We start from the raw sequence: 24,812 nt of genomic DNA, 5'->3' as shown, positions 1-24,812 counted from the left end.
GCCAAAGAAAGTTGTAAGTGCCAGCACTTAGACAAGGAAGGTGAGAAATACGATTGAATTCAAAAAAAGAAGTCATAGCAAAACAAGGTGATGTCCGTTTGTCTCTCCTGTCGCCTCCTCCCCTGCCGGCCCACAAGATAAATGTTCATTCATACATTTAATTCGTCATTTATATGTATTTCACATTGTTTTCTGAATGTAAAGCCATAATTATACTCTATAAAATGTGTTCTGTACCACAACAAGAAAATACCCGAAGCAGCTCTTTGCCAAAATGTAATAATAATGAATTGCTGCTACCAGCAGGAAATTGGGATTGATATTGTGTGCTGGTTATGAGTTCCTTTTTTATTTTGACTCCCATGTGAGTCAAAATCAAATGGCTTCTTGCTCTCCACATTTAACACCTATCCATAAAGTTTCACAGAAATTAGTGGTGTAGTTCTTGTGTAATCCTGCTCACTAAATGATTAACACACCACCCAAACAACAGGGGTGAAAACGATATATCCCTGATAGTTGGAAGATAACTGTCTTTTTGGTAGTCAAGCAGCCAATGACATGGAAAAATAAACCCTTTGGACCATTGGTTAGACAAGAAAAAGAACATGTACTCATGTGGGTTTATTCAAGATTAGTTGGGCTCTTGTCCTTCGTAGAGACTCTTCTGAAAGAGTTTAGGTTGTTTACCAAGCATCATTTCTCCAGACACACTTCCTGATTTAAGTAAAGGTTAAATGATAACAGCCATGTCAGAAGCCAATCAGGATGTGGGACTTGGGGGTCACGATGCAGAATGCACGCTGCACTGGCTGACTAACGGGATGTCCCACAGAGTTGAGTCAGAGCCAGGGATGGAGCGGATGGACTGACACTGAGCTGGCTGGGTCATCTCCAGAACCACTCTAGCACCTCCCGCCCATCTGTTCCCGCTACACTTAGCTCCGGAGTGGCTCAAAAGTCTGGACCCATTCCGCTCGCTGTTGGCAGGCTCATTGCAAGTGGCTCTGCCAGTAATTGGCCACTGAAGGCTAATATGTTTAAGTTGAGCTTTTACATTACTTTTATACTAATGTACAGTGAAACCTTAGTTAGTGTTATTTATCAGTTGCAGAATGTCCCACTCAAACCAAAACGTATTTTAACCGAATCACTTTTTCACATAAGAAATAATGCAAATACAATTATTCCATTCCGGACGCCCAAAAATGTTAACACATAACACTTGTTCAATAGTTTTACAATTATAGTGTACAGTTAAAGCCATATGAACCATCTCAGGCTCTGAGAAGTTCAGGGGGTGGTCACCTGTGGGTGCCCAGAGTCAGGACTAAACACGGTGAGGCTGCATTTCAGTTTTATGCTGCCAAAATCTGCAACAGTCTTCCAGGAGATGTGAGACAATCCTCAACTTTGGAAATGTTAAAATCCAGGCTGAAAGCACTTCTTTTCTGCTGTGCATAACAACTGAAAGTATTTTATCTGCACTCTTCACTTTGAATTAATTTGTACTTTTATGTTTTATGTAATGATTTCATGGAATTTTATGTCATGATTTTCTGTTCTATGGAATGATTTTATGAAGTGATTTTAACCCTTCTTTTCTGCAAAGCACTTGGATTTACCTTGTGTAAGAATTGTGCTCTATTAATAAACTTGCCTTTCTTTGCCTTACATACAGAAAACAATTCGAAATACATACAAATGATGACTAAAAGGGATAAATAAACATTTAACATCACATTTACTTTGATTGACGACTTGATTGACGGCAATGACGAGCAGTGACGGAGGCGAAGAGAGAGCCACACAGACGATATCTTTGTGTTTTGCTATGACTTATTTCTTGAATTAAGGTTTCTCACCTTCTTTATCAAAATGCTGGCACTTGCAAATTTGTTTGTATCTATTCTGGGTTTATTTTCAGCCATGATCAGTAAGAGAAGCAGTGACTTGTGGTGTAACTGTTAAGTTAGCAAAGAAGTACAGAGTCAGCCACTGATGATGTCGTAGACGGGAGACGGAGCTGGGGGACATTGACTTCCGGGTCCGGTTTTCATTTTGTTAGCATAGGCTCTTAGGACATTTTGTGATGAAATACGTTATGAACACAGCTGGACTCACACGGTGTATTAACAACACACAAACTATTGTACACTAACCGGAAAATGTCTGCCAACAGAGGTAAAATTTTGGTGTAAATTTTTCGACGTAAACCAGAAAACACGCTAACCGAGGTTCCACTGTATAACATTTTCAAAAACATTACTCTACTTGTTCTTAAATAGGATCTATGCATGTGACATTTTTTTTAAAAATGACTGAATCAGCTTCTTTGTTGATGTGCCCAGACTATTATAAATGTTACCTTTATCTTATTTCGCTTACTCACGAGCGGTGAAAGTTCTTCCTTATTTTGGCCCCTGGCTAAACTTGCATGAATTTGATTCAGACTCCATTTTTTCCTGAAGACCTAGGGCTCCTGTCTGACTGAGGCTCTTGTTTACCGAATATTGTAATACACACTATACTATACACTGAAAGGTTTTTGGAATGTGGTAAAGTTATCACTGCCAAATACTAAGCTTCAAATTAAATAGCAATGCTTCCAAGAGCAGCTGAAGAAATTAATGAAATGTTAATGGTGTTAAACTTAAAACTATATCTATAACTATAACTAAAACTATGTATAACTAACGAGGGAAAGGCTTCTTGAGACGTCATCTGTACTTCTGTGAAGAATGTGTCGACACTCTGCACACTCGAACGCACGCCCAACTCCAAGGGCAGGCAACGCAACGCACACACGCCACTGTCCTGGCCTGCGGCACCTCCGGGGCAAGGGCGCCCGCCCGCGCCGGACCGGGGGAGCCGGAGCCCCTCCACCGTATGCGTGCGGTCGGGCGGGACGAAGCCCGCCGCGCCGCCGAACTCTCGCGCGCCTGGCCCCCGAGGGCCGTGGCATGTGGGACGTCGGGGGAGCCGCCCGCTCCAGACCGGGATGGTGGTTCGCCCCGCCGCCGCCAACGTGCCGCCGCGCGCCTTGAGCGGGCCGGTCCCTCGAGCTGGGGACCGGCACTCTCGGCCACCGGGGTAGCGCCACCTGGGGATGGGCCGCGCCCGGGGGAGGAGCCGCCTCCAGCTCCCCACGGCGCGCAGCTTCGGTAATGATCCTTCCACAGGTTCACCTACGGAAACCTTGTTACGAATTTTAGTTCCTCTAGATAGTCAAGTTTGACCGTCTTCTCGGCGCTCCACCAGGACCGGGGCCGCTCCGAGGACCTCACTAAACCATCCAATCGGTAGTAGCGACGGGCGGTGTGTACACAGACATATGTATAACTAATTACTATTTTGAGTCCTTTTGTATCGAAACATGATGATTAAGAATCTGCTTTGCATTATGTATTTGTCATTCACTTCAGTGTTTTACCTTTACATCTTGATATTAATGATGGTTTAACATTTTTTTACACTTATAAGCCAAAATGCTACTGAAAGATTTGACTGTACAAGCAATACATGTTTCATGATGGTGACAGTTTCGACCCCGGAACAGATCATTTCTTATTCCATTAACTTCCTGTGGGAAGAAGAGCTTTAAAATACGAACAAATCTGGATTGTGTTCATCTTAGAGGTTACACAGGATTGTGAGTGTACTCGTTCATTTGAACCCGACGTACTTATACAGTACATACAGTAGCAGCTGTATGTTATTTGCTTAAACTTAACTGTGAAATTAACAGTATAAAGTCAAGTAGAAATAAATATAAAACATCCAGCATTTATCTACCTCTGCATGCACTTTAAAATGTAGGTTACTCTACTCAGATGTTGGTGTGAAACTCGTTTGGCGGGGTGGGGCGGGGGGGGGAGTTACTGTGGATGTACCACACTGCTGATGGGGATGTCATACAGCTGAATCACAAAAAATCCAAACCATCCCTTTAATGCTTGCTGAGCAGTTTGCTCTTTATCGCTATTACAACACTGGTTCTGTTGCTGCTGTAGTGTGCAATGTACTTTCTCATGCGCTCCAAATCATTAATAAGGTTTTTAAAGAAGTATTTATTAATTTTCACATTTCAGAAACACCCTCTGTCCAACTATTGCTGCTTCCAATGTTACGCCGGACGTTGACGCCTCAGGTTGTCTGCGCTAAAACTGAGCATTTACCAAACAGCTGAGGGGGAGAAAAAGATAAAATAGGAAGATCTTGGAGGCACCAAGGGGCCATGCAAGCAGCAGCCCCATGGTGTCATCCATTTCTTTTCTAGCCGCTCTGATCACGTCTGAGGCGTGCAGTCATGCTGCTCAGTGTTTACACTGGATTACCGAGGCAGCTCTTCACCTCCCTGCCCGATACTACGCCTCGCCACTCAGACACGCTCCGGCCCAGACGTGACTCATGCACACACAGGAACACGCTTGGCCAAGGCCTCCGGGAATGCCGGCGCCCAGTGGGCGCCAATCATAGCGTGAGGGTGGGAGAAAGCGGCCTCTCGCGGCCCACAAACGCGACCCCTTGACCTGGATGAAGATGAATGCAGCCAAATCCATCCTTTTGGCTTTCATCGCGGTGAACTGCTGTCATAGCGTCTGTGGCGCCTTGTTGGGCATGATTCCTTGAACAGAAGGGACAGTTTTCTTTTTTCTTTTTTTATCGTTTGTTTGTTTGACCCATCTGCCATTAGAGATGAACCGTGGCATGCTTCTTTGTTTGGCTGTCTCTTTGACTGCTCACTCAAGTTTGATAGCACAAAGCCTTTCTAGTAATGACCATTTGTCTCTGGCTTAATTAGGTTACCAAAAAATCATTTGATGCTTCACTCGCTCATTCCAAAAATCACCTCTTTTGTTAATCATCTACTTTAGGGGTGTATGATAAGGCTGGATAACCGCCTGTGTTGTATTAGTACTCTCATGTGTGCTATTTTTTCTGCAGACTAAAATGATCAGACAATGATTGTTTAAAAAAAACAAAAAAAAAACACAGGTGAGTTCTGCTAGCATTGCACATTTATGTACATGCATCAGTTTGGCTGCTCTTTGTCACTTAATTCAAATGTACGTCTGCGTATTTGGATTCTAAAGTGGCTGGTATGGTTATTGCACTTCACAACCATAGGGGGAGCCATGGAGGAAGAACAGCTACTTTATCTACAGCAGAACCAGTGCTCCAGACTGCGACTAAATGGTCGCATTTTGCGACTAAAATATGAGACATTGCGAGTAAATTTTTTTATCTACTCGCTACACTTATGTGTGACAACATAAAAGTATGTGTCCCTTGTTCCCGTGATAATGAAAACTAGTCTGTGAAATGTGGAGTCAATTGACGACAGCTTGTCACAGTCTAAGCCTATCAATGCCAACGTGTGTGATCGCTCACATTTGACTCGCGTTGCTAAGGCAATTCTACCGTCTTCGTTAACACATTTTGCCTGGCTCCACTGTGTCTTTGGCAGCAGCTAGCTAGCTATAGTTATCCGCCTAGCCTCTGGTCCACGGACTCCAAATGTGACTTTTTTTTTTTTTTTTTTTACCACAGTGACATTTTGTCTTAAAAACAAACAAGCAGTGCGGTTTTTATTCGGACCTCGTTTTTGTCCCACAGGGAAGGTATGATAGCTGTCATGCTCGGACCCATGGCCCGGCTCGTGTTCCCACAAATCTCCGTGGACCGGGGGGATGGTGGTGGGGGTCGTATAGCTTTGTAATTTATCTCATTTAGTATGTATTGTGTAAAACTAAGACAGGAACAACATCAAATTAAAAGCACAAAGTGAATACAGACCCACCGTCCACCACTATAAGCTTGGAGTTTGTTTTTCAAAGAGAAGATTATAGTGCCGCTGCTTGATGTGTGTGCTAACAGGCAGTGTGCTAGCATGAATTAACTTGAAGCTGTGCACACAACAAATATACACATTAACACTCAATAACGTCATCAAACTTTACCTTTATGCATTCCCACAGAGTATCAGCATTTGGGAGCAAATATGAAGTGAAAAACCCCCCGATAAAAATGCAGTATAGTTGACAATCTGTGCAGAGCTGGAGAAGGCTAGCGCACGTACAATGGTGCGTTCAAGGACTGTCAAACAAAGTGGACCACTTGCAACAAACAACATAAACATGCAAAAACTTCAAACTATATTATTTTTTTAATAAAATAATGGCCCGTATTTCCAAAATTGATATGCATTTACTTACAGTTGTATTTAGTTGTTTACAAAAGTATTTTTTTGTGTGTGTGTGTGTGTATTTTTTTTTATCATTGCGCCTGAAGGGTTTCATCGGCCCAGTTCGGCCCCGCCCACGGAGCAGTACTGGGCCCCGGCCCGGTCATTGGGGACCCCTGACAGAAAACACAAATAGCTCACGTCTCCCTTCTTTTGTTTCACACAATTAAAGGCAAAAAAAACCCCAAAAACACTTGCTTGGCCCTGCCAATAAGGTGTCCCTTATTTATTTTTACAGAAGTTGGCAACCTTACCAGTTAGTTTGCTGATTTTATTTTATTATTATTGAATATTTTTTGTTGCTGACAAACTTGTGCTCTACACTTCAGCCCAGTAGTTGACAGTAACGTGCAAATGAGCTACTTTGCCAACCCACATGAACTCCTAAAGAGGAAGAATGGAGACAAACACCGAAGTACAAGGAAAGAGGGCCGTATTGGAGTTATAATGTATGTGACGTCACCAATGAGGCCTTCCAGAAGCTAGGGATTGAAATAGGGTCGATATGGAAGACGGTTGTCATTTATTGTTTGAGTATTTATCAGTAATACAGTGAAAATGAGAGGAAATGTGAATATTAACTTCGTGAATATTACATGTGAATATTAACCAGATTCGGTGTGCGCCCCTAAATTTTCTGCTTGTGCTCCTAAAATTTTAAGTTAGGGGCCACTGTGCTCCTTGTAAAAAAAAAAAAAAGTTAGTCTGGATCCTTGTGAACTGTGTGTAAAAGTGAAAAACTTAAACAACACTTGACGGAGTGACAGTGCACGAGATTTTGGTCCATTTCGTACACCATCACGTATGTCTCTCTGTTATTTGTGCCAAAGGACACAGTCAGCATTAAGCATAGTTTGTCTCTCTAGGGTTTGAGATTATGAAGTTGTGTGAGATCGGGAACACAGTGGACAGACTGCGTCGTGATCTTTCTAAAGGGCAGACAATACATCTCAGCCCTCACACTTAGTCAACAATTGGAGTCATTGTCACAAGCTTCAAAGGTGATTAAAAAAAAACAAAAATTGGGCAGTGGCGTTCCACGTGGCCTAGATTTATGAGACCGCACAAAGCAATAACAGCATAAGACCATGGGGGCGGAAAAGTGAGTGAAGTACAAGAGTCACAACAACTTGTGTCCTCATGATTACAAGCTGGCTGGGCACAAACACAGCTTTTCCCTCCCCGCAGTGCTTGTTTTTAAATTCTCATGATGGGCAGCTGATGAAAGGTCTCGTTGTGAATTTATCCTTTCACTTGTCTCGCTTCTGCCCTGCAAGCCTGAGCGAGGCAAAAATGTTCTCAGTCATGATGTCTGGAATTTCCCGAACTAAGAGAAAGATTCATTTGTAACAACAAAACACCTGCACAGCAATCAATCTGGTCAGATGTTTGCTCTTACTAGCTGGAAGACGAAGAATCAGAAAGCTAGCATGAGTTGACCGTGGCCAACATATGCCTATAATCTGACATTTATGATACAATTAAAGCATGATTATATTATGCTTACCAGTGACGTGCGGTGAGATTCATGGCTGATGAGGCACTGACTCCTTTGGAGTTTTGGGTTTGTTTTTTTTACTTTGAATTCTTGTGCTTTAATCAATGCCAGTAGTTTTTCACACAGGGCAATGTAGGTTTGGATTTTTTTTTTTCCCTTAACAATAAAAAATGTCATTTCAAAACTGCATTTTGGGTTTAGTTGTGTTGTCTAATGATTAAATTAATTTGACGATCTGAATCATTTATGTGTGACAAGCATGCAAAAAATAAGAAATCAGGAAGGGGGCAAACACTTTTTCACACCACTGTACATGCTGTGACCATGTCGTATGATAGTATATTTCAGCACATTCATGATAACATGTAAAACCTATAATATTTTGCCATATTTTGGTCATTTTAAGCATTACCGGAACTTCTTTCTTGGGCGCATTCATTTTACAGAGCCCGAACAAACACTACTTCCGTCAACAACAGTAACTCCCCCCAGACAGAGAATAACGTTGCTGGGTACTAGGTAGAACCAGCTAAAGTGAAATACGAAGCCATTCTCATAGCGTTATGTAGGACTAGACAAAATAAGAACATAACAAAACAGTCACTTACAATGTCCGCTCTCACTGTGATTCCAACTGATGGGATGGCTATTTATATATTTCAGCACAAGACTTGTGCTCCCCATTAAGCTGGTAAAAAATGCTGACAGCAAACAAGCATCTTGCTGAGTCCTCCTAGCAATATAGTCGTGTCTAAGTGTCTAAGTTGAGAGCCAATATCCACTGCTTCAGTCTGTCCGGATTTTTAGTTGCAGCATGTACAATCTCAGAGTTGACCAATATTTTGAGTTATTGCCACAACCTTCTGCTATAGACATGCAAAGCATGATTTATATCCTAGCATTAACTTTTCCAAACTCAAAGGCGATACAGCAGCAGCTCCAGTAGCTAACGTTACCTCTTAGTAGTGGCCTGAGACGCTGTGAGTGAGGCGTTGTAAGCAAGGTTGTGTGGCGCTATGCCAGAAAAGTAGTTCTTTGGTGTTAGCTCCTACAATAACAAAGTTACTGTAGCTTTATTTAGAATGCACAGAAAAGAGAAAGACCTGTGTTCTTGTCTTACATGAGGATTGAGGATGATGGGCAAAATTCCAAAAAAACAAAATGCAGTTTGTTTTTTTTTTAAACGAAAATGTTAAAAACAATAAGAATCATACAAAATACAACTTTACCCAGTTCAATTGACAAACATCACTATTTTTTGTTATTATTAGTTTTTATTTTCATTGATCATCTGCCTCCCCTGACCACATGCCACTGCCACTGCTGTGTCCTGGATAAAGCTCACATCTGCCCTACAGGTTTGTGTCCTAAAATTACACCTTAAACTCAAATGGGATTCATGTAGGCATAAAATGCTGTCTTGCAGGCCAAATAAAAGCAAATAACCTCTGGGGTCTCTAATTAGCGCTGGGTCAAAAAACATTGACATTAACAGCTGTGTTTGTTGGCAGCCTGGTGATGTAGTTTGTTTTTCTTAACTCTGCAAGATGGCAATAGCTGCATTTGAAGTGTCGTGAGTGGGAAGCATCCAGCAGCTTTATTTACCTCTGCATGTGCTTTAAAAGGTTGTAAAGTTGTCTATTCGGCTCTTGGTGTGAAACCCATGGGTTACACTTGTTTTACTGTTTTTTTTTTTAACTCATCAATGGCATTCATGCTTGCTGAGCAGTTTGTGCCGTACTGCGATTACAACATTGGTTCTCTTACAGTCCTCTCCACTTTCTCATGTCTTCCAAATCATTATTAATGTTTTTTTTTAAGTTCTTACATATGAGTTTTCAAATTTCAGAAATAACATCCTCGCTCCAATTAGCTTCTTCTGTACTTTTATTGCTATTTGGTGTGTTTTGAGTTATTTCAGGGTTGCTTGAGCACGCCTAAAAAGGCTTTAGAAGTACTTACAACACTGCTTGTGCATGCAAAGTCAGCCTGATGGGATATTCTTGTCCGTGGATCTGCTGTAAATCCACACACTCGTGTACGGTGTGGAGGGGTGTGGGGGCGTTTTGGGTGCAGCGGTTGTACACGTTACACATGAGTGAGCTGGGAGGCCGCCAGCCGCAATACAACTTGACTTCCAAATGAATAAATGAAGGCAATTAGTAGATCTGTTTACAATGTTGTGGAGACAGAAGTAGGTCAAACGTGGCAAAGGCAGGCAAGCAGGGAGGAGGGGGAACCGCACGGGCTGGTACCTTCCTCAGACCGCGTCAGGAGAATTAGGACGTGGAAATGCCCTCTTTATTAGCACTGACTTTTTGAGTGAATGTCATATTGGATCACAGAGAAGGGTTTATTAGGAAAAGCAGCGTTTTGTGCTGATCAGTCCACCACATTTTATCGCTATAGTGGCGATGTGGAGGAGCAGCCCAGGGCCTTTATCACACACACATACACATAGAAGCCTCAGAGAGCATAATGTGTAGCATGAATGCTCACACTGCAGACCCCCACAGGATATATCCACTTTGATGCCACACAATGAAAATTCATGACATTTGGCCTGTGGTTAATTTTCATTAGATCATTCGGTGTCGACACTGCATTAAGGACATAAGCACAGATGGGGCTGTTTCTTTCCAGTCATTATTTTATATTTCACACAGAGCAGAGATTCAGTTGCAAAATGAATGCATATAATTCACATCCAGTAAGTCAAACAGTCCTGTTTTTGGGAGTACAATAAATGCTGTAATTATAGTTGGAGCATTTATTTGGTGATACTATTGGTGATAATTGGAGGAAAGCTATTATTTCCTTTTTTTTTTACTTTAATAATGATTTGAAGTGCATGACAAAGTCAAAGAAAATATAATTCTCTTCGACCACATGGTAATTTATTAACAAGTATATGGCACGACACAGCAGCAACAGAACCAATGTTGGAATAGGGGTAAGGAGCAAACTGATCAACCAGCATTAATACCACTGATGAGTTCCTCGTAAACAACAGTATGACAAGTGTAACACGCAGCTGAATAACACAATTTAAAGTGCATGTAGAGATAGATCAAACAGCCGGATTCTGACCACTAAGGATTTTTCAAATGCAGCTACTGCATCTTGTGATGTTCATAAAATTATTAACACCGCATTAACATTATAGCCCTTACTGTCTGACTGATTGCCAACTAATCAATATATCCATGTACTAATAAATGCCTCCCTCAAAAAAATACCTTGCTTCAAGTACATACCTTTGAGTACATAAGCAACCTTGGAAACAAATTGAGGAAATAAAGTTATTTCCATCCAAACAGCAGCTTCCTTCACACATGTATCCCCAGCAGTATTCAGATTAATGAGGTGTGGTGTAAACAATGCGCTGCAAAATAAATTATTTTATTCGCTTAGCTTGCATGCCTGGATGTTCCGCAGTGATTTTTTTTTTCCTTATCCGGAAAATAAAAGCTGCGATTGCCTTTTCTTTTTGGTCCCTGCTGCCAGCTTTATTGGTCAGCGCAGACTCTGTGCGCTTTAGGACTCCCCAGCCTGCCACTAATCTTGACGCTAGAGTTGCAGAGGATGTCTGCCGGGAACGCTAAAATGGCACTATGTCATGGCAACACGCTCCGCTCCTAATAAGCGGAGAACGCTCGGAGGGAGTCAGGCTGAGGCAAATGTGACACGAGGGGACAATTCCAACACATCGCCACAACACAGGCGGCAGCTACCCCCGGCATCGCATGCCATTATCTGTACCCCACATGCATTATACATGCAGATACGGGACTGTATCTGAAATTGCTGTTAGGAAAAGCGGCCAGATGAAGGGCACTGCTGCCACAGTCAGATTTAGCCATGCTTGCCTTTCTCCTCCCATCCCTCTTCCCGCCTCTGTCTCCTCTCTTCCATAAATCTCATTGTCGGTCCTCCCCGGTTAATGGTGACCTCAAGCGGGCTCCTCTTGCCCGCCGAGGCCCAGCGTTGCATATGTGATGAGCGAAAGAATGGAAAGTCAAAGTGACCTCCAGTTCTGTGATGAAAACCCACACAGGCTGCCTGCAACAGGGGCTCTTCAATAATTCAGCAAAGAAGAAGACACGGAGGGCGGTTTTTGAGCCACGCAGTGTACGCGGGGAGGTCGCGGTGATGCATCACCTGCTGCATCAGTTCCCATGCATCTCTCATCTTTAATGTCGCTTAAGTGCATGAGGAAGAGCAAAAGGGTGAGCGGAGGAGTCTCGCCACGAGGCTCGCAGGGATATCTGGGCAGTGCTGCTACAGGGAATACACAACGAGGGCTTTGAAACCCTAAGAGGCATTTTTTTGCTTATGTAGCTACTCAGACTCCGGCTTTGAGAATTCGTACATTTTGTCTAAGCTGACATTCCGCTCTTGTGTTGAACAACGATACATTTCCACCCAGACTGATTCTGTTTGGAGCTGGGCTATATTGCTTTTGCTTGCATAAATCACTGAGCTCCGCCGGGGGGAAATCCATTACGTTTGGCAGTGACTGCACCCCAGCAAGTGCACGAATGAGAAAAATAATCAAAGTCAGAGCTATCGAGCATCCCCGTGAAGCTGCGAAGCACATATGTCCATAAATCCTGCACCACTGCACACAGAAAATCAAAGGCCTTATTCTGAGGAAGGCTGCGTGTTTCCTCGGCTTCGTCCCTCTTTCGCCCATATGGCTTGACGGGGCTGAGGATGCCAAGGCTGCAGCGAGCTGGCACGAGACATTATGATCAAAGAAATTACAATGCAAAAGGAACAGCTGCTTCCTCGGCTGCTGACAAATCACTATGAGTGGCAGGAGATGCTTACAGGCCGAGGAAAAAGCCATATAGTGCGCGTTGTAGCGTTCTACATCTTCCCCGCTAAGCAGCTGCTGCTCCCAAACCATTTTTAACATTTAATCTGCACTGCAAACGCGACCACAGTGGCCACTCATCCCGAAGCTGTGCAAATATACGCATCAACCCGGATTATCACCCACAGCCGCTCTGCTCGGCCCAACCCGGATTGTCCCTAATTCCACACGGGAACTGCATCTCCTGTCTTAATTCTCTGACATGCTTACAAATGTTCAGACTGTGAAGTTGAAGAAACGACACTCTCATTGGGCCACAGGGCAACCAGTGGGAAGATAGGTAGGTTTCACTGAAGGCAAAAAATTAAAAAACTGGGAATCTTTTATAAAATCTCTTTCAGAGAAGCACGTGCAAGGGAACATCTAGAACAAAAACAAAATGATCAAACTTACAGCTCCAACATCTGTAGCTGACTGATGGATAGCTGGCAGAGGTACAGGCATATTTTTTAAATGTGCAGTGAAGTCTCTTTTTCCCAAAATTGTCCTCCTTTAAGTGGTGGGCGTATACACAAGCTGGGCTAGGAGCAGGTCAGAGGTGGTATCCTGTCCATGAGGATGGAGATTTTTCCTTTCCTGACGTCATGAAAAGCTGCAACTTCAAAAGCGAGCATTTGAGTGCCTCTTCTCTCAAAAGTGGAGCAAACACGTGAGGGACAAAAGATTTTTCTCACATTTGGTGCTCATAAACAAGCTCTCGGGGCACATATTACTGTGAGAACATGGGGCACGATGTTGGTCAGCAGATGTCCAACCACAACGGGCATTAATTAGGAATTTCGCTATCTCCAGTGGTCAGCTGTGAGGTCACAGATGTCACCTCTGTGTGGAGGACCACCTCTGTACAATGCTACGATTTATTTCTTGAATTCAATATGTTCAATAATATAAATGTTTGTATGTGCCCTGCGGCTGGCTGGCGACCAGTCCAGGGTGTACCCTGCCTGTCGCCCGAAGTCAGCTGGGATAGGCTCCAGCATGCTCCCGCGACCCTAAAAAGGAGAAGCGGTATAGAAAATGGATGGATGGATGGATGGGTTTCTCACCTTATTTATCCAAGAATGCACGGACAACGTCTGTGCGCTCACACAGACTTGGTTTGCATTAACTGATGCAATCACACGTCACACTGCTGTGGCTCTGCAACCCCACAGCAGTATGCTACGATTTGCAACTTTATTTGGCTTCATAGGGGGTTATTTTGCAGAGACTATCTGAAAGCCTATTCTAACACTCACAGTTACGCAGTGTGCTTGAACACCTCATCGCGTGAACAGCCAAATTGACAGCGCAGAGCACACAGTGCTTAATATATCCTGCTCCAAAAGGAAGTAAGGAGACAGACACCGAGTTCCACACATAATAAAAATGATTAAAGGATTCCCTGGCGGGAAGCTGTCTATAGTGTCCCAACTTTAAAATAACCACAATCCATTCTTCACAGCGGCCAGTGAAGGCAGGGCGACAGCGCTATCTGCCGTTCGACTTCTTTAGGACCACATCCCAGTTGTAAGAGAGTGCAAAGGCCCCCTCGTCCCGGTTTATGGCACTCCCAAAATACATAAGAAAAATAATCCGTTAAGACCTATTGTAGACAGCATGGGTTCGGTAACTTATAATTTATAAAAAGCATTACTAGATCTCATCAAACCATTTCTAGGCCACACTCAACAGCACAGCAAGAATTCAAAACTACTAGTGCAAGAACTCAAAACCATAAAAGTGCAAACAGATGCAATATTCATATCTCACGACGTGGTATCGCTCTTCACTAAAACTCCCATAAATGTTACCTTGAGCATACTTGAGAACCGCCTCCGGACAGACAAAACGCTACCAAAGCAAACCAACCTGTCAGTTGATGATATGAAACAGCTCCTACATTTTGTACCCACGTCTACATATTTCAAATTTAAAGGACAAATATACAGACAAATATACTGTAGGTTTTGCCATTGGTGATCCCTTATCAGCCATTATGAGTGGTTTCTTCATGGAGGAGAAGGCACCAACAAAATGCAGACTCACTATGTACGTAAGATACGTGGACGATATCCTGCAAAAAATAGAGCGGGGGCACACACAGGAACTAACATATCACTTAAACACAATAGATAACACAGGAAACATCCAATTTACTCATGAAGAAGACACCAACAACGTAATAAACTCCCTGGACATGAACATAACACACAAGGAGGACGGCAGCATCAAAATGAAAATACATAGGAAACCAACACACACTGACCACTATCTTTTATAGACATCGGAACATCCCATATCCCACAAACTCTCCGTAGTAAGAACACTCTTTGACAGCATTGTTGCAGATGAACAAGACCAACAAGAGAAGGACAGATACATTTACAATCGACTAAAACGGTGTCAATACCCAAAATTGGCAGTACAGAAACCAAACAACAGGTCAGAGAGAAAGAATAACAAAAGAAGTCAACTATAACCAGAACTGTTTAGAATATATGAATGCTTGACTAAATTAACTTCACTGGACCAATGAGGACATGCCTCTCTGTGATTTACTTTAAGTGCTGCCAGAAATTTGTAGTGTTGTTTGCTTTGCTGGTGCTGGAGCCCTGGCTAACTTGCATACTGCATATGTTGCATCTAAGGTAACGCCTCCACACCTTACTCTTCCCCTCTGGCTGTCAAATGAAAATATATACATTTAGTGCATTTTGGTAATTAGCCTAAAATTTGATACTATCGTTTAGCATTTTAAAATAAAAACAAGTGGCTGCATTGGGCTGAAAGTAACAATACATAGGTTAATGTGAGGTGTTTTTCAACTAATACATGATGTATTTCTAAAAGGCTTGGCACATAGAACATGGATGGATGGATGGATATTCACAAAAACATCTTACCAATATCAGTCGTATTTACTAGCTATTGAAAAGCTCCATCTGCAGCCACTGAATATTTGCAAACCGCTGTAAACAAATGCTGAAGAAAACATTAAAAAGTGGGGAAAAAAAAAGTTGACGGCAAACAAAATAAGAAATTATGAAAACATGCATCATGTTACTAGACTTAATACAAAGGACTAAACCACACTGTATGTTACAATGTAGCTGCTTTCAAAACATGCAATATGAAATGACAACTAAATACATGACATGAACATTTTCAAAAGGATTTGTTTGACGACATTAACTTCTGAATGTATCAGCTCCTGGAAATCCCGCATGGAAGTATGAAGTGAAATGGGACGCTGTGTATCTGCATATATCTTTATTTAACTTGAAAACTCGGTACAATAGCCTTAGATAATGGCGGACATGTGACTTAGCAGTTGTATCTATTTTTATCTCACAGAGATGCAACTTATACGACATTAATGCGCTGTAATACACTCTCTAAAACTTGTGTGAAAACTAGAATGTTCTTGACGGGCCCTGACAGCGTGGCACTAAAGTGCTCTGTTATATTGTTTTACAAAGTCACAGCTTACCATGGTGTAAAAAAAATGTGTTTCTTTTCACGTCTTCTCTTTCTACTGCAGACTGTGTGAGAGAGCAGCAACAGGGAGAAGGCTGCTCTGTGTGTGAGGGGGAGGGACCAGGTACTCACGCAGGGAGCAGCACAGAGACACAGAGAAGGAGTGACTGAATCGCGTTATATATCGGCTACATATCCGCTACATATCTGCTACATTTTCACCGATATTATTCTTCTTCTTCTTAAAAGCCTTCTCTCGTAAATGCTGTCTGATGGTTATTGGACTACACTTGGCACCCGTAACAACCTTCATTTGGGCCGAGGATGGTCCCATTTCTGGACGGAGAGCCAATCAGATCTATTTTTTGGGGTCTACCATTACTTTTTTGTTCCATAGCCCGCAGGATCTTATGCAGCTCGACAATCTGACCGCGTTCAAAGAAAGAAAACATTTTTGCCTTTGCCATCAAGAGATCATGACAGTGGGAATACCGGACAGAAAATGATATTGAATGCACATTTTTGCCAATATTTTGGCTTTTAAAGGCTGTGGTCTTGAACTTTTGGTCAGCTGGTGAACAGCTTATTTCACTTTAATGCTTATTTGCAATAAATTGAAGGCTGTTTGTTTTTTGTCCCACTCTGAATTCGCATTTGAAGCTCTGCTTAGAACCTCCTTAAAATCTAACAGTGCAAAATGTAAATTCTTTCCATTTTTCAACTGGTCAAAATTTTGATCAGGAGTGTATGTTTTTGTCTAAATTAAAGGGGACCTATTATGCTTTTCCTCTTTGATGACTTATAAATGTTGTTACAATGTTGTATTCTCATGTTCAACGATGCCAATGCGTCAGATAATGAGGTTTGCACATTTGGAAGTGAGACCGGAAAGCAGTTTTGGACGGCTCTGCACAGTGGGTTTTACAAAGTTAATACCGAGTTTCACTGACATCAGCGCAACCCGGACTTCCTTATATGGGCATGCCCAGGCAAAACAACTGTAGGCCTGCCCTCCCCCTGCTCTGCTTCTCTCTGCTCTGTTCACCGTGTTAGCACATACGGCTCCCAGGAAATGTTTGTTCGGGTGTGCCTAAAGAGGCAAGCATCAGGCAAAAGTGATTGGAGTTGCTGATTCCCAGCCAGTAAGAGAAAAATATTTTCATCTGTCAAAGGCACTTCACACGGGACTGTTTTGTAAATACGAAGCTGGACTATCCGGCAAACTGTTGCTGAAGTCCAATACCTTTCCAACTTTACTTGGCCGTGTTGAAGAGTCAGAAGAGAAACCTCTAAGAAACAATTTATCAGTGTCTTAACTGTGTTGATTTTGTGTAAGTAATCGGACAAAAGCGGTTGTCTGTGCAGCATTATAGAGTGAGCGGAGGGAGTGTGACCAATCACAGCGGAGTGGACTCAACGGGAGGTGTACCTGGAGGAGGGCCGGGGGTGGGGTAAATTACACAGACCGTTTGGGCGGGAGGCAGGAAACACTGCAGGAAGAGGCGCAGAGTCTGGACGATCTAGAAAGCCTTCTGTGTAGGTTATCGTGTGTAGCTGCTTTATAGGAGTCCAGAACTCAATACAAGGCCCGAAAATGAGTATAATAGCTCCCCTGTAAGGTGATTTTATAGTTCCTTTTTTCAGATCACATGCGCAGCCAGGACTTTTGTGCCCCATGAAAAAAAGATTGGGCAAATATTATTTTTTTTATTTTATGTTATCTTTTTTTTTTCCATCATGACAGGCTCTGAGGCTCTTGCCTCACCTGCCTCCCCTGTCCACACTGTTTCTTGTCTGGTGCTTGTATGTCAGTGGAGTAGTGAAAAAAGTCATATTTTTCCCTTGAAAGAATGACAGATGCTTGAATTTCCATACATGTTTTCCTCATGACCAGTATTTGTACTTATTAATATCCAAATATCACTTTTTAATTAAAGCCCTACATTAATGTTTGGCATCTGTTATTCGCATTTTCTCTGGAGCCGTGAAATGTAAGTTGAAGCGCTTCCTTGCCGAGGGATGAACTCTACACTACAGAATGGCACATGAGTGTAAAATAAAAAAAATTATACTTCTTAAGTGTGCCACCATCCCAGCACGCCACTGTGGAGCCGCTCCAGGAATTAGCTTCTGAAATAACCCAGGTTATTTTCTTCAGTGCTATTCGTCATCATGCGTTGACTTGATCATCATATGTTGCTTGTCGAGGTGTCACGGGATCTCATTCAGAAAAAAAAAACTCGCAATAATAAATAAATTTATTAATCATGCGATAAATGAAAATGAACTCAATAATTTTGCCCGCCTCCATATATTTCCATGTGCATGCGTGTCCGTTTTCCTCGTCTCCTGTCTCCAAACAGGCAGGAAGCAAGTTCACTTTGTGCATTGGTTGAGCACCTAGACGCTTCATAGAACAGCATTAAATTTAATTAGTAGCTCTTGGCCATTTTCATTTTGTAAAAGTAGTTCTCCCAAGAAAAAACATTGGAGACCACAGGTTTAGCGTCAATTTGTGGGTCAATGGTTTGGTTTGGTTTGCTTTAGTTTTATTTGAACATGCATGAAGGTTACAATGGAATACATCTCTTGAATCATCCTTTCACAGTTCCACATGTCCAAAAGGAGTAGGAAGAAGCAAAGCTTATTTAATCCTACCCCCCATCAATTTCACATCTTGTACAGTACATGTTATTCACTTCCTGTATTACATGTCATATTTTTATATAATAATCAGTGTAATTATAAATAATAGAAATAAAAAACAACCATGACAGAACAATCAGTGTAATGATTAAGACTCTTCTGCCTTGTATTTAGCAAACATCAGCTGCTTGTGTTGTTTTCGATGCATTGTTTGAGTTCAAAGAACATTTAAAAACGCACTTGCATTGTTTTTGTCACTTGGTTAAATAAAAAAGTTTGTCCGGTCATATTTTTTATTGGACTTTTCTTAAATTGATGTTAAAATCTCGTCTTCTTGCGTTCTTGTGGACCCAATCCCGTGCATCATCTCATCTCATGAGTTGGGTGTCTCGTGACACCCAAGGTGCTTGTTTTTGCTATGACATGAACCAGCAGAAAAAACAACACATGTGTAAAGTTACCGCACTGTTTGTGTGAACAACATGTGACAATCCGGGGGCTATGCAACATATTGCAAGAGCCCTCTGCTGGCTGCATGCTGGGCGTCAAAGCTGCCATCTGGCAGGTGAGCGGCACGTTTTTCACTCGTTCACCGCTTCTCCTCCCTCCAATTCTCCTCCTCCGTGGTTTGTCGCCACCTCTCCCTTACTCTTTTGCTTTTGCTCGCAGCCATTGTCAGCAACAGCACTCCCCTTCTTTGTCCTCCTTGTGTCTACCTGCTCGTGTGACCCCCTTCTAGGCCGCAAGTCACCTAATTAGGTACACAATCTAATGAGGTCTAATACAAGAGCTGCATCAAATATTCTACCTTCACAAATATTTTGATTTAAATTCTGATTGGTATCACAATAATTAACAACCCTATGACAGAGTCAATCAAAATAAAGCATGAACTAGATTATACTGCAGCCTATATTGATTGCTATTTATTTGTTAAGTGGTTAGTTAGCAGTATTATGCAAAAACTCCACAACTTCCAATGTTTGCGGCACAAAAATTGATTCAATTTTAGTGCAAATTAGTGATGTCTCGATCCACATTTTTTTTATACTGTAGTCTTGCCAATCCCATCCAGTACTAGTCCTTTTTTTTTATAATAAGGTTTTGTTACAAACATGAATTTGTGGAATTGAATGGTTATGAAAATAGCTCTTCAAAGCATTAAAAAGAATGCAACCAATGTGTTGCTGAATTTACTTTTTTGTTACACGGCATGACCAACAATATTGTTTGGCTTTTGTAACAAACTTCTGTGAGTCAGGTCCCTAATCCAGTAAAAGATACATTCAGTAACAAAAGTCCATCCAATAAAGGATAAAATTGGAAAAAAATCTGTGTGCAAAATACTTTTAGGGTAGAACTAATCATTTGACATGGTTATAGATCAATTTGTGGTGTGATGTAGAATATATGCCATTTTTTAACAAACTCTTCAGCACAATAATAATTTATCGACGGTCCCTAGTGTAAACAAGCAGCGGTTAGAGCAGAACTTCCCGTGCGAGCAATAGTGGAGACAGAAATGTTTCATTGGGGTGGCCAAGGTGAGAACATTACTCACATAGGGTGGCAATAAGTAGATACCTGAAATGTCTAGATGGCCAGTGGGGTGGCTGGAGAGTGACCACTGGCCACCACGTACCTCCGCCACTGTGTGTGAGCTCCCCACACAATGACACAGCAGTCTGGGCACAGTGAGGGCGAACTACCGCTGTCGCGATGGAGCCGAATGTCCAACGTCCAACGTGAAACTAACTACACCACGGTACACCACGGTACACCACGGACACGTCCATGGCGGTGTTGCATTTTCTTCTTCTTGCGGGAGTCGAGGGGCAACCAGCTTTGAGGCACATTACTGCACCTACCATATTGGAGTGTGGCTCAGCGTTACGAACATGGTAAAGCAACCGGATCGGCCCGATCTCATGGCAGAAGCCAATGTTATCCGGTCTTCAAAATACTGATCCGATCCCGATCCTGAAGATCGGATCGGGACAAATCCAGTTAGAAGTGTGAATAGAGCTATTTATATGACCTTTTTTCTGCTTTACATATTTCTTTTTGAACCAGGAAGTAGCCTGCTAGGTAACAAACCCATATGGCTGCAAAAAAGAAAATGGTACCAGTCTGTTCCTAAATAACCTCTAACGTAATACTTTGTGGACAAAATTGGCAAATAAACATGAATACTCCTTAATGCTGTCCCACAATAAAAAATGATACCACCTGTTAATAACATCTTCAACATCCCCCTTGGACTGTGTTTGTAACATATTTTTAATCAGAAAACGTCCTTGTTAGAATCGCGTTAGCAGAGAAACCGGAAGTCATTGTCCTCCTGCTTCGTCGCCCGTCTATGACGTCATTGACAGCTGATTCTGTAGTTCTTTCCTAACTAACACAGTTACGCCACACGTCTCTGCTTTTCTTATTGCTCACAGCTGCCAAATAATACACAATGAAGCCAAACAAAATTGCAAGTGCCATCATTTTGGTAAGGAAGGTGAGAAACACTATTGAATTCAAGAAAAAAAACAAAACACAAAGGTGGGTCCACGTGGATATCGGCTCGTCCCCTCTGCCTCATCACCGTCTTTGTCAGCAATCAAGTCTTCAATCGTAAGAGTGAACCGTTCTCGTTGCCATAGAATATAAAATGTCACAGTCTCACCTGTTAATAACGTCTTCTGATCATCGGTGAACCATGTGAACAAATACTTTTATTTGACCTTGGTGGAGTTGTTGAAGTGAAGACATCATTTTCAATTTAAGGCAGGCCTAATGTTGCACGCTCACACGTGCAGCACATGCATGTACAGTATACACTCCCATATAACCACCCCCTCCTAACAGCATCCTAACTGTCGTATTTAATCAGCCTCTCTGTGGGCAGTGGGCTGGGAGGGGGGGAGTTGTGCAAGCTTGGAGGTAGGGGCTGTGGTGGTGTGGTGGGTGAGTGGGGGGGTCTGTGAGGGGTGGTCTCCAGCTATGGTTAGTTAGACGCTGTGCACTCACACACCGTGTAATTGTGTTACATACACTAATTCGCCTGATGCACTAATGCACTCGCCTGTGCCACTGACCCACATCGCCCCCCCCCCCCCCCCACCACCCTTTATATTTGAATGACTCCTGCATGAATTCTACTGACTGAAGTAGAGTACGTTTTTCTTCTTTTTTTGTTTTTTGTCTCTTTCCAAATGGGCTGTACAGGTCGTTAATCTCAGGGTGGGGACGGGGGTGCTGCACAGGAGGTCGGGGTGCAGAGCAGATAGCGCCCTCACACACGTTCAAAATTATTTCACCTACGCTGATCTGGCATCACCTCCGGGGGGGTCAAAAAGACAAAATAATGTGCTCTCACCGGCAGTCTGCCCGGAATGACAAAAGCGTCCTAGGAAGGGGGGGATTACAAGGCTAGGCAGGCAGAAATCAATAAACAATCCAACAGAAAATGATTTTTATGCTTCATTTGACTGCTTGCTTTGATTTTCATTGGATGCACCATGCAGAGGTGTCCCAACTGTTTGCTTTTGCAAACTGATTTGAAATACATTTCATTCATTCATGCAATTATCCTGTTCAGGGTCACAGGTGAACTGGAGCCTATCCCAGCTGACTTTGGACAAGATGGTCAGCAGTCAGTCACAGGATACGTATCGACAAACAACCATTTACATTCACACCTATGGACAGGTTGTAGTCCTCAATTAACCTCAATTAGTTTTGGGATGTGCGAGGAAGCTGGAGTACCTGGAGAAAACCCACACAATCACAGGGACGCCACATACAGTATCTCAACTGGATTTCAACCCAACCGCCTGGCTGTAAAGCTCAAATGCCTATTCAACACAATCTGGAGGAGGACACATGACATCTTCATGCATCTCTGTCTGCTCTGCTTCACTCCACTACACAACCAAGACCACTCAGGTGAACAGCATTCAGTCAAAAATCCCAACTCCAGCTTCCTTTTAACTCTGCAAAGGATGCAGAGTGAACGTGAGGAGAGGGTTTGAAGGATGGGAGATGCATTTGAATTCAAAATCGAGCAGGCAACTGATAAAAGCGCTGCAGCTGATGACTTGGCTCGGAACGCTCCCACTCCACTAGAGGCTTGAGCCACTCTGGAGGGGTGCAGGAAGAATGGAAGCTGCTCCAACTGGCCCGTCCAGATAAGGCCGACCCGGGAGAGCCCAGCGCTGAGGAGTTAAAGAGGTGCAAATCCCAAATACGCTACACGGACGGGGGTGCACTTGGTCCACCACAGAATTGTGGCACTTTGGCACTACTACACCGCTAATGTATGTGTGCGCGTGTGTGGATGCACGCTTTATCTCCATGTCAGTGCATATGTCCCTCATCATGACCTCATGCACAATGCACATTTTGGGGTACAAAACATACGGAAGCCTTATGCATAAAGTCCACACAAGCACTTGGTGCAGCTTACAGCCACAGTCGAGTCATCCTTAGCGCCACCAAACTTTACGTTTTTGTCCAAGCCAGACACAAAACAGGAGCACTAACCTTGAAATTAGACGAGACTCATTCTTGAGGAGCTCTGGCCAGAGTGTGAACAGGAACAGGCGGCTCGGTCCGCTGCTTTTTTTACGCACAGCCGGGCAAAGTGGCGCGCACAGCGGCTTGCATCCTCTCTTGCAACCGGTGACCCTCCAGCCTCGTCGTGGGATTGATCATTTTCCGGAGCAGACAGGCAACATTTAATCTCTCTCTACCTCCCTCTCTCTCTGTATTTGTGTGTGTTTGTGTGTGCGTGGACACTCACGCACACACATCTGTTCGTGTGCGCCGCACGTAGCGTGCACGCCTCCTGTGGCGTCATCCTCTGGCTCAGCTTCAAGGCGTCGCAGTGCATTTTTATGTCCAGACTGCATATATGTGCATCTATAGCGTTGTTTGCCCTTGTCTATGTGGAGGAAGCAATTGCACACATGCATGATATAGTTACACTTTAAAAAGAATACACTTGTTATCGGCAACAAACGTGGATAAACTGCACAGGACACTTCATTAGGTACACGTGCACATTCTATCCAATAGTGCACATTCTGTCTTCTTTAGGAAGACAACAAGAGAAGTATTGAATTAACAATATTCTTATTATTTTGGTTGTAGTTTGCATATTTCATCATAGTGATATATTATTTTTGGACTAGGTCATATAGCTAAGTAAGATAACCAAAACATTATCTTCTTAACATCCTCAGCCTAATACGGTACACCACCACCGAAAAAACTGTATTTGATCTCATTAGATGCTGGACTGTGTGCGTTTTTGGCTGTAATTAGTATTATATTATAATTAGAATTATTATTTGAGTGTTTATTTTGCAACAGAATCATTTTTAGAAGTAAATGCAAGTAGCGCCAATCCCAATATTCCTTTGAAACACTGCCATCTGTAGACCGAGTCATGTAACGACACACATTGATTGAAGTCTGTTTAGCAGTATCACAGGACCAGTTCTTGGATGTGACCAGAATGTCAAACATACATTTCAATAACAGTCCTTAGCAATGGAATATGTATATTTTTTTATCGATTTTGAACATTTTGTCTGCAAACATACTCTACCTTTTTCATTTCTCCACATCTTACTTCAAGTAGGTGCTTTCCAAAGCAACCTAATTAGTCAGATGCTCTTTATAGTAATTCAGACTTAAATAATCACTGATTTTATTATAATATTGTTGCTTTGGGATGCAAGTAAACTGACTCTGGGGGTCCGTCATGGCAGCTGTCCCTCATTATCGCCACTGACATGACTTTGAGATGTCAGACTGGCTAAGGGCCCAGCAGCTGTGGGTGGCCGACGGACTCCCTGAGGGCGAAGCAGATGGCAGCGGCTTCTTTTTGGACCGACCTCGGGTGCTGGGCTCATCATGGGCCAATAAGTGTTGAAAATGTCAAAAACGTACACTTTGACATATTCGCACATACTGTACAGTTTTACAGTTTCCTCGGTTTGTATTTACAAAGTGACATTGACACCTGCTGGACCGACATGCAAACAGTGATGTCCTCTAGCAACACATCAGAATTTAACATTCCAAGC

At 42.7% G+C, this 24,812-nt stretch overlaps 1 protein-coding gene across 3 annotated transcripts in view; it reads right to left on the bottom strand.

The window, feature by feature from the left end:
- LOC129185821 (plexin-A2-like) overlaps positions 1 to 23,566 on the bottom strand; it is a 103,563-nt gene extending 79,997 nt beyond the window's left edge. For all 3 annotated transcript variants that reach the window (XR_008572139.1, XM_054783293.1, XM_054783294.1), the window contains exon 1: positions 23,263 to 23,566. The gene's annotated coding sequence lies outside the window, so the exon portion shown is untranslated. The remainder of the gene's footprint in view (positions 1 to 23,262) is intronic.
- Between the last annotated feature and the right edge of the window lie 1,246 nt (positions 23,567 to 24,812).

The sequence above is a fragment of the Dunckerocampus dactyliophorus genome, chromosome 8, assembly GCF_027744805.1.
Source record: "Dunckerocampus dactyliophorus isolate RoL2022-P2 chromosome 8, RoL_Ddac_1.1, whole genome shotgun sequence".
In the NCBI taxonomy this organism is placed as follows: Eukaryota; Metazoa; Chordata; class Actinopteri; order Syngnathiformes; family Syngnathidae; genus Dunckerocampus; species Dunckerocampus dactyliophorus.
Note: the sequence above shows the minus strand (reverse complement) of the source record. Positions and strands in the feature narration are given on the sequence as shown.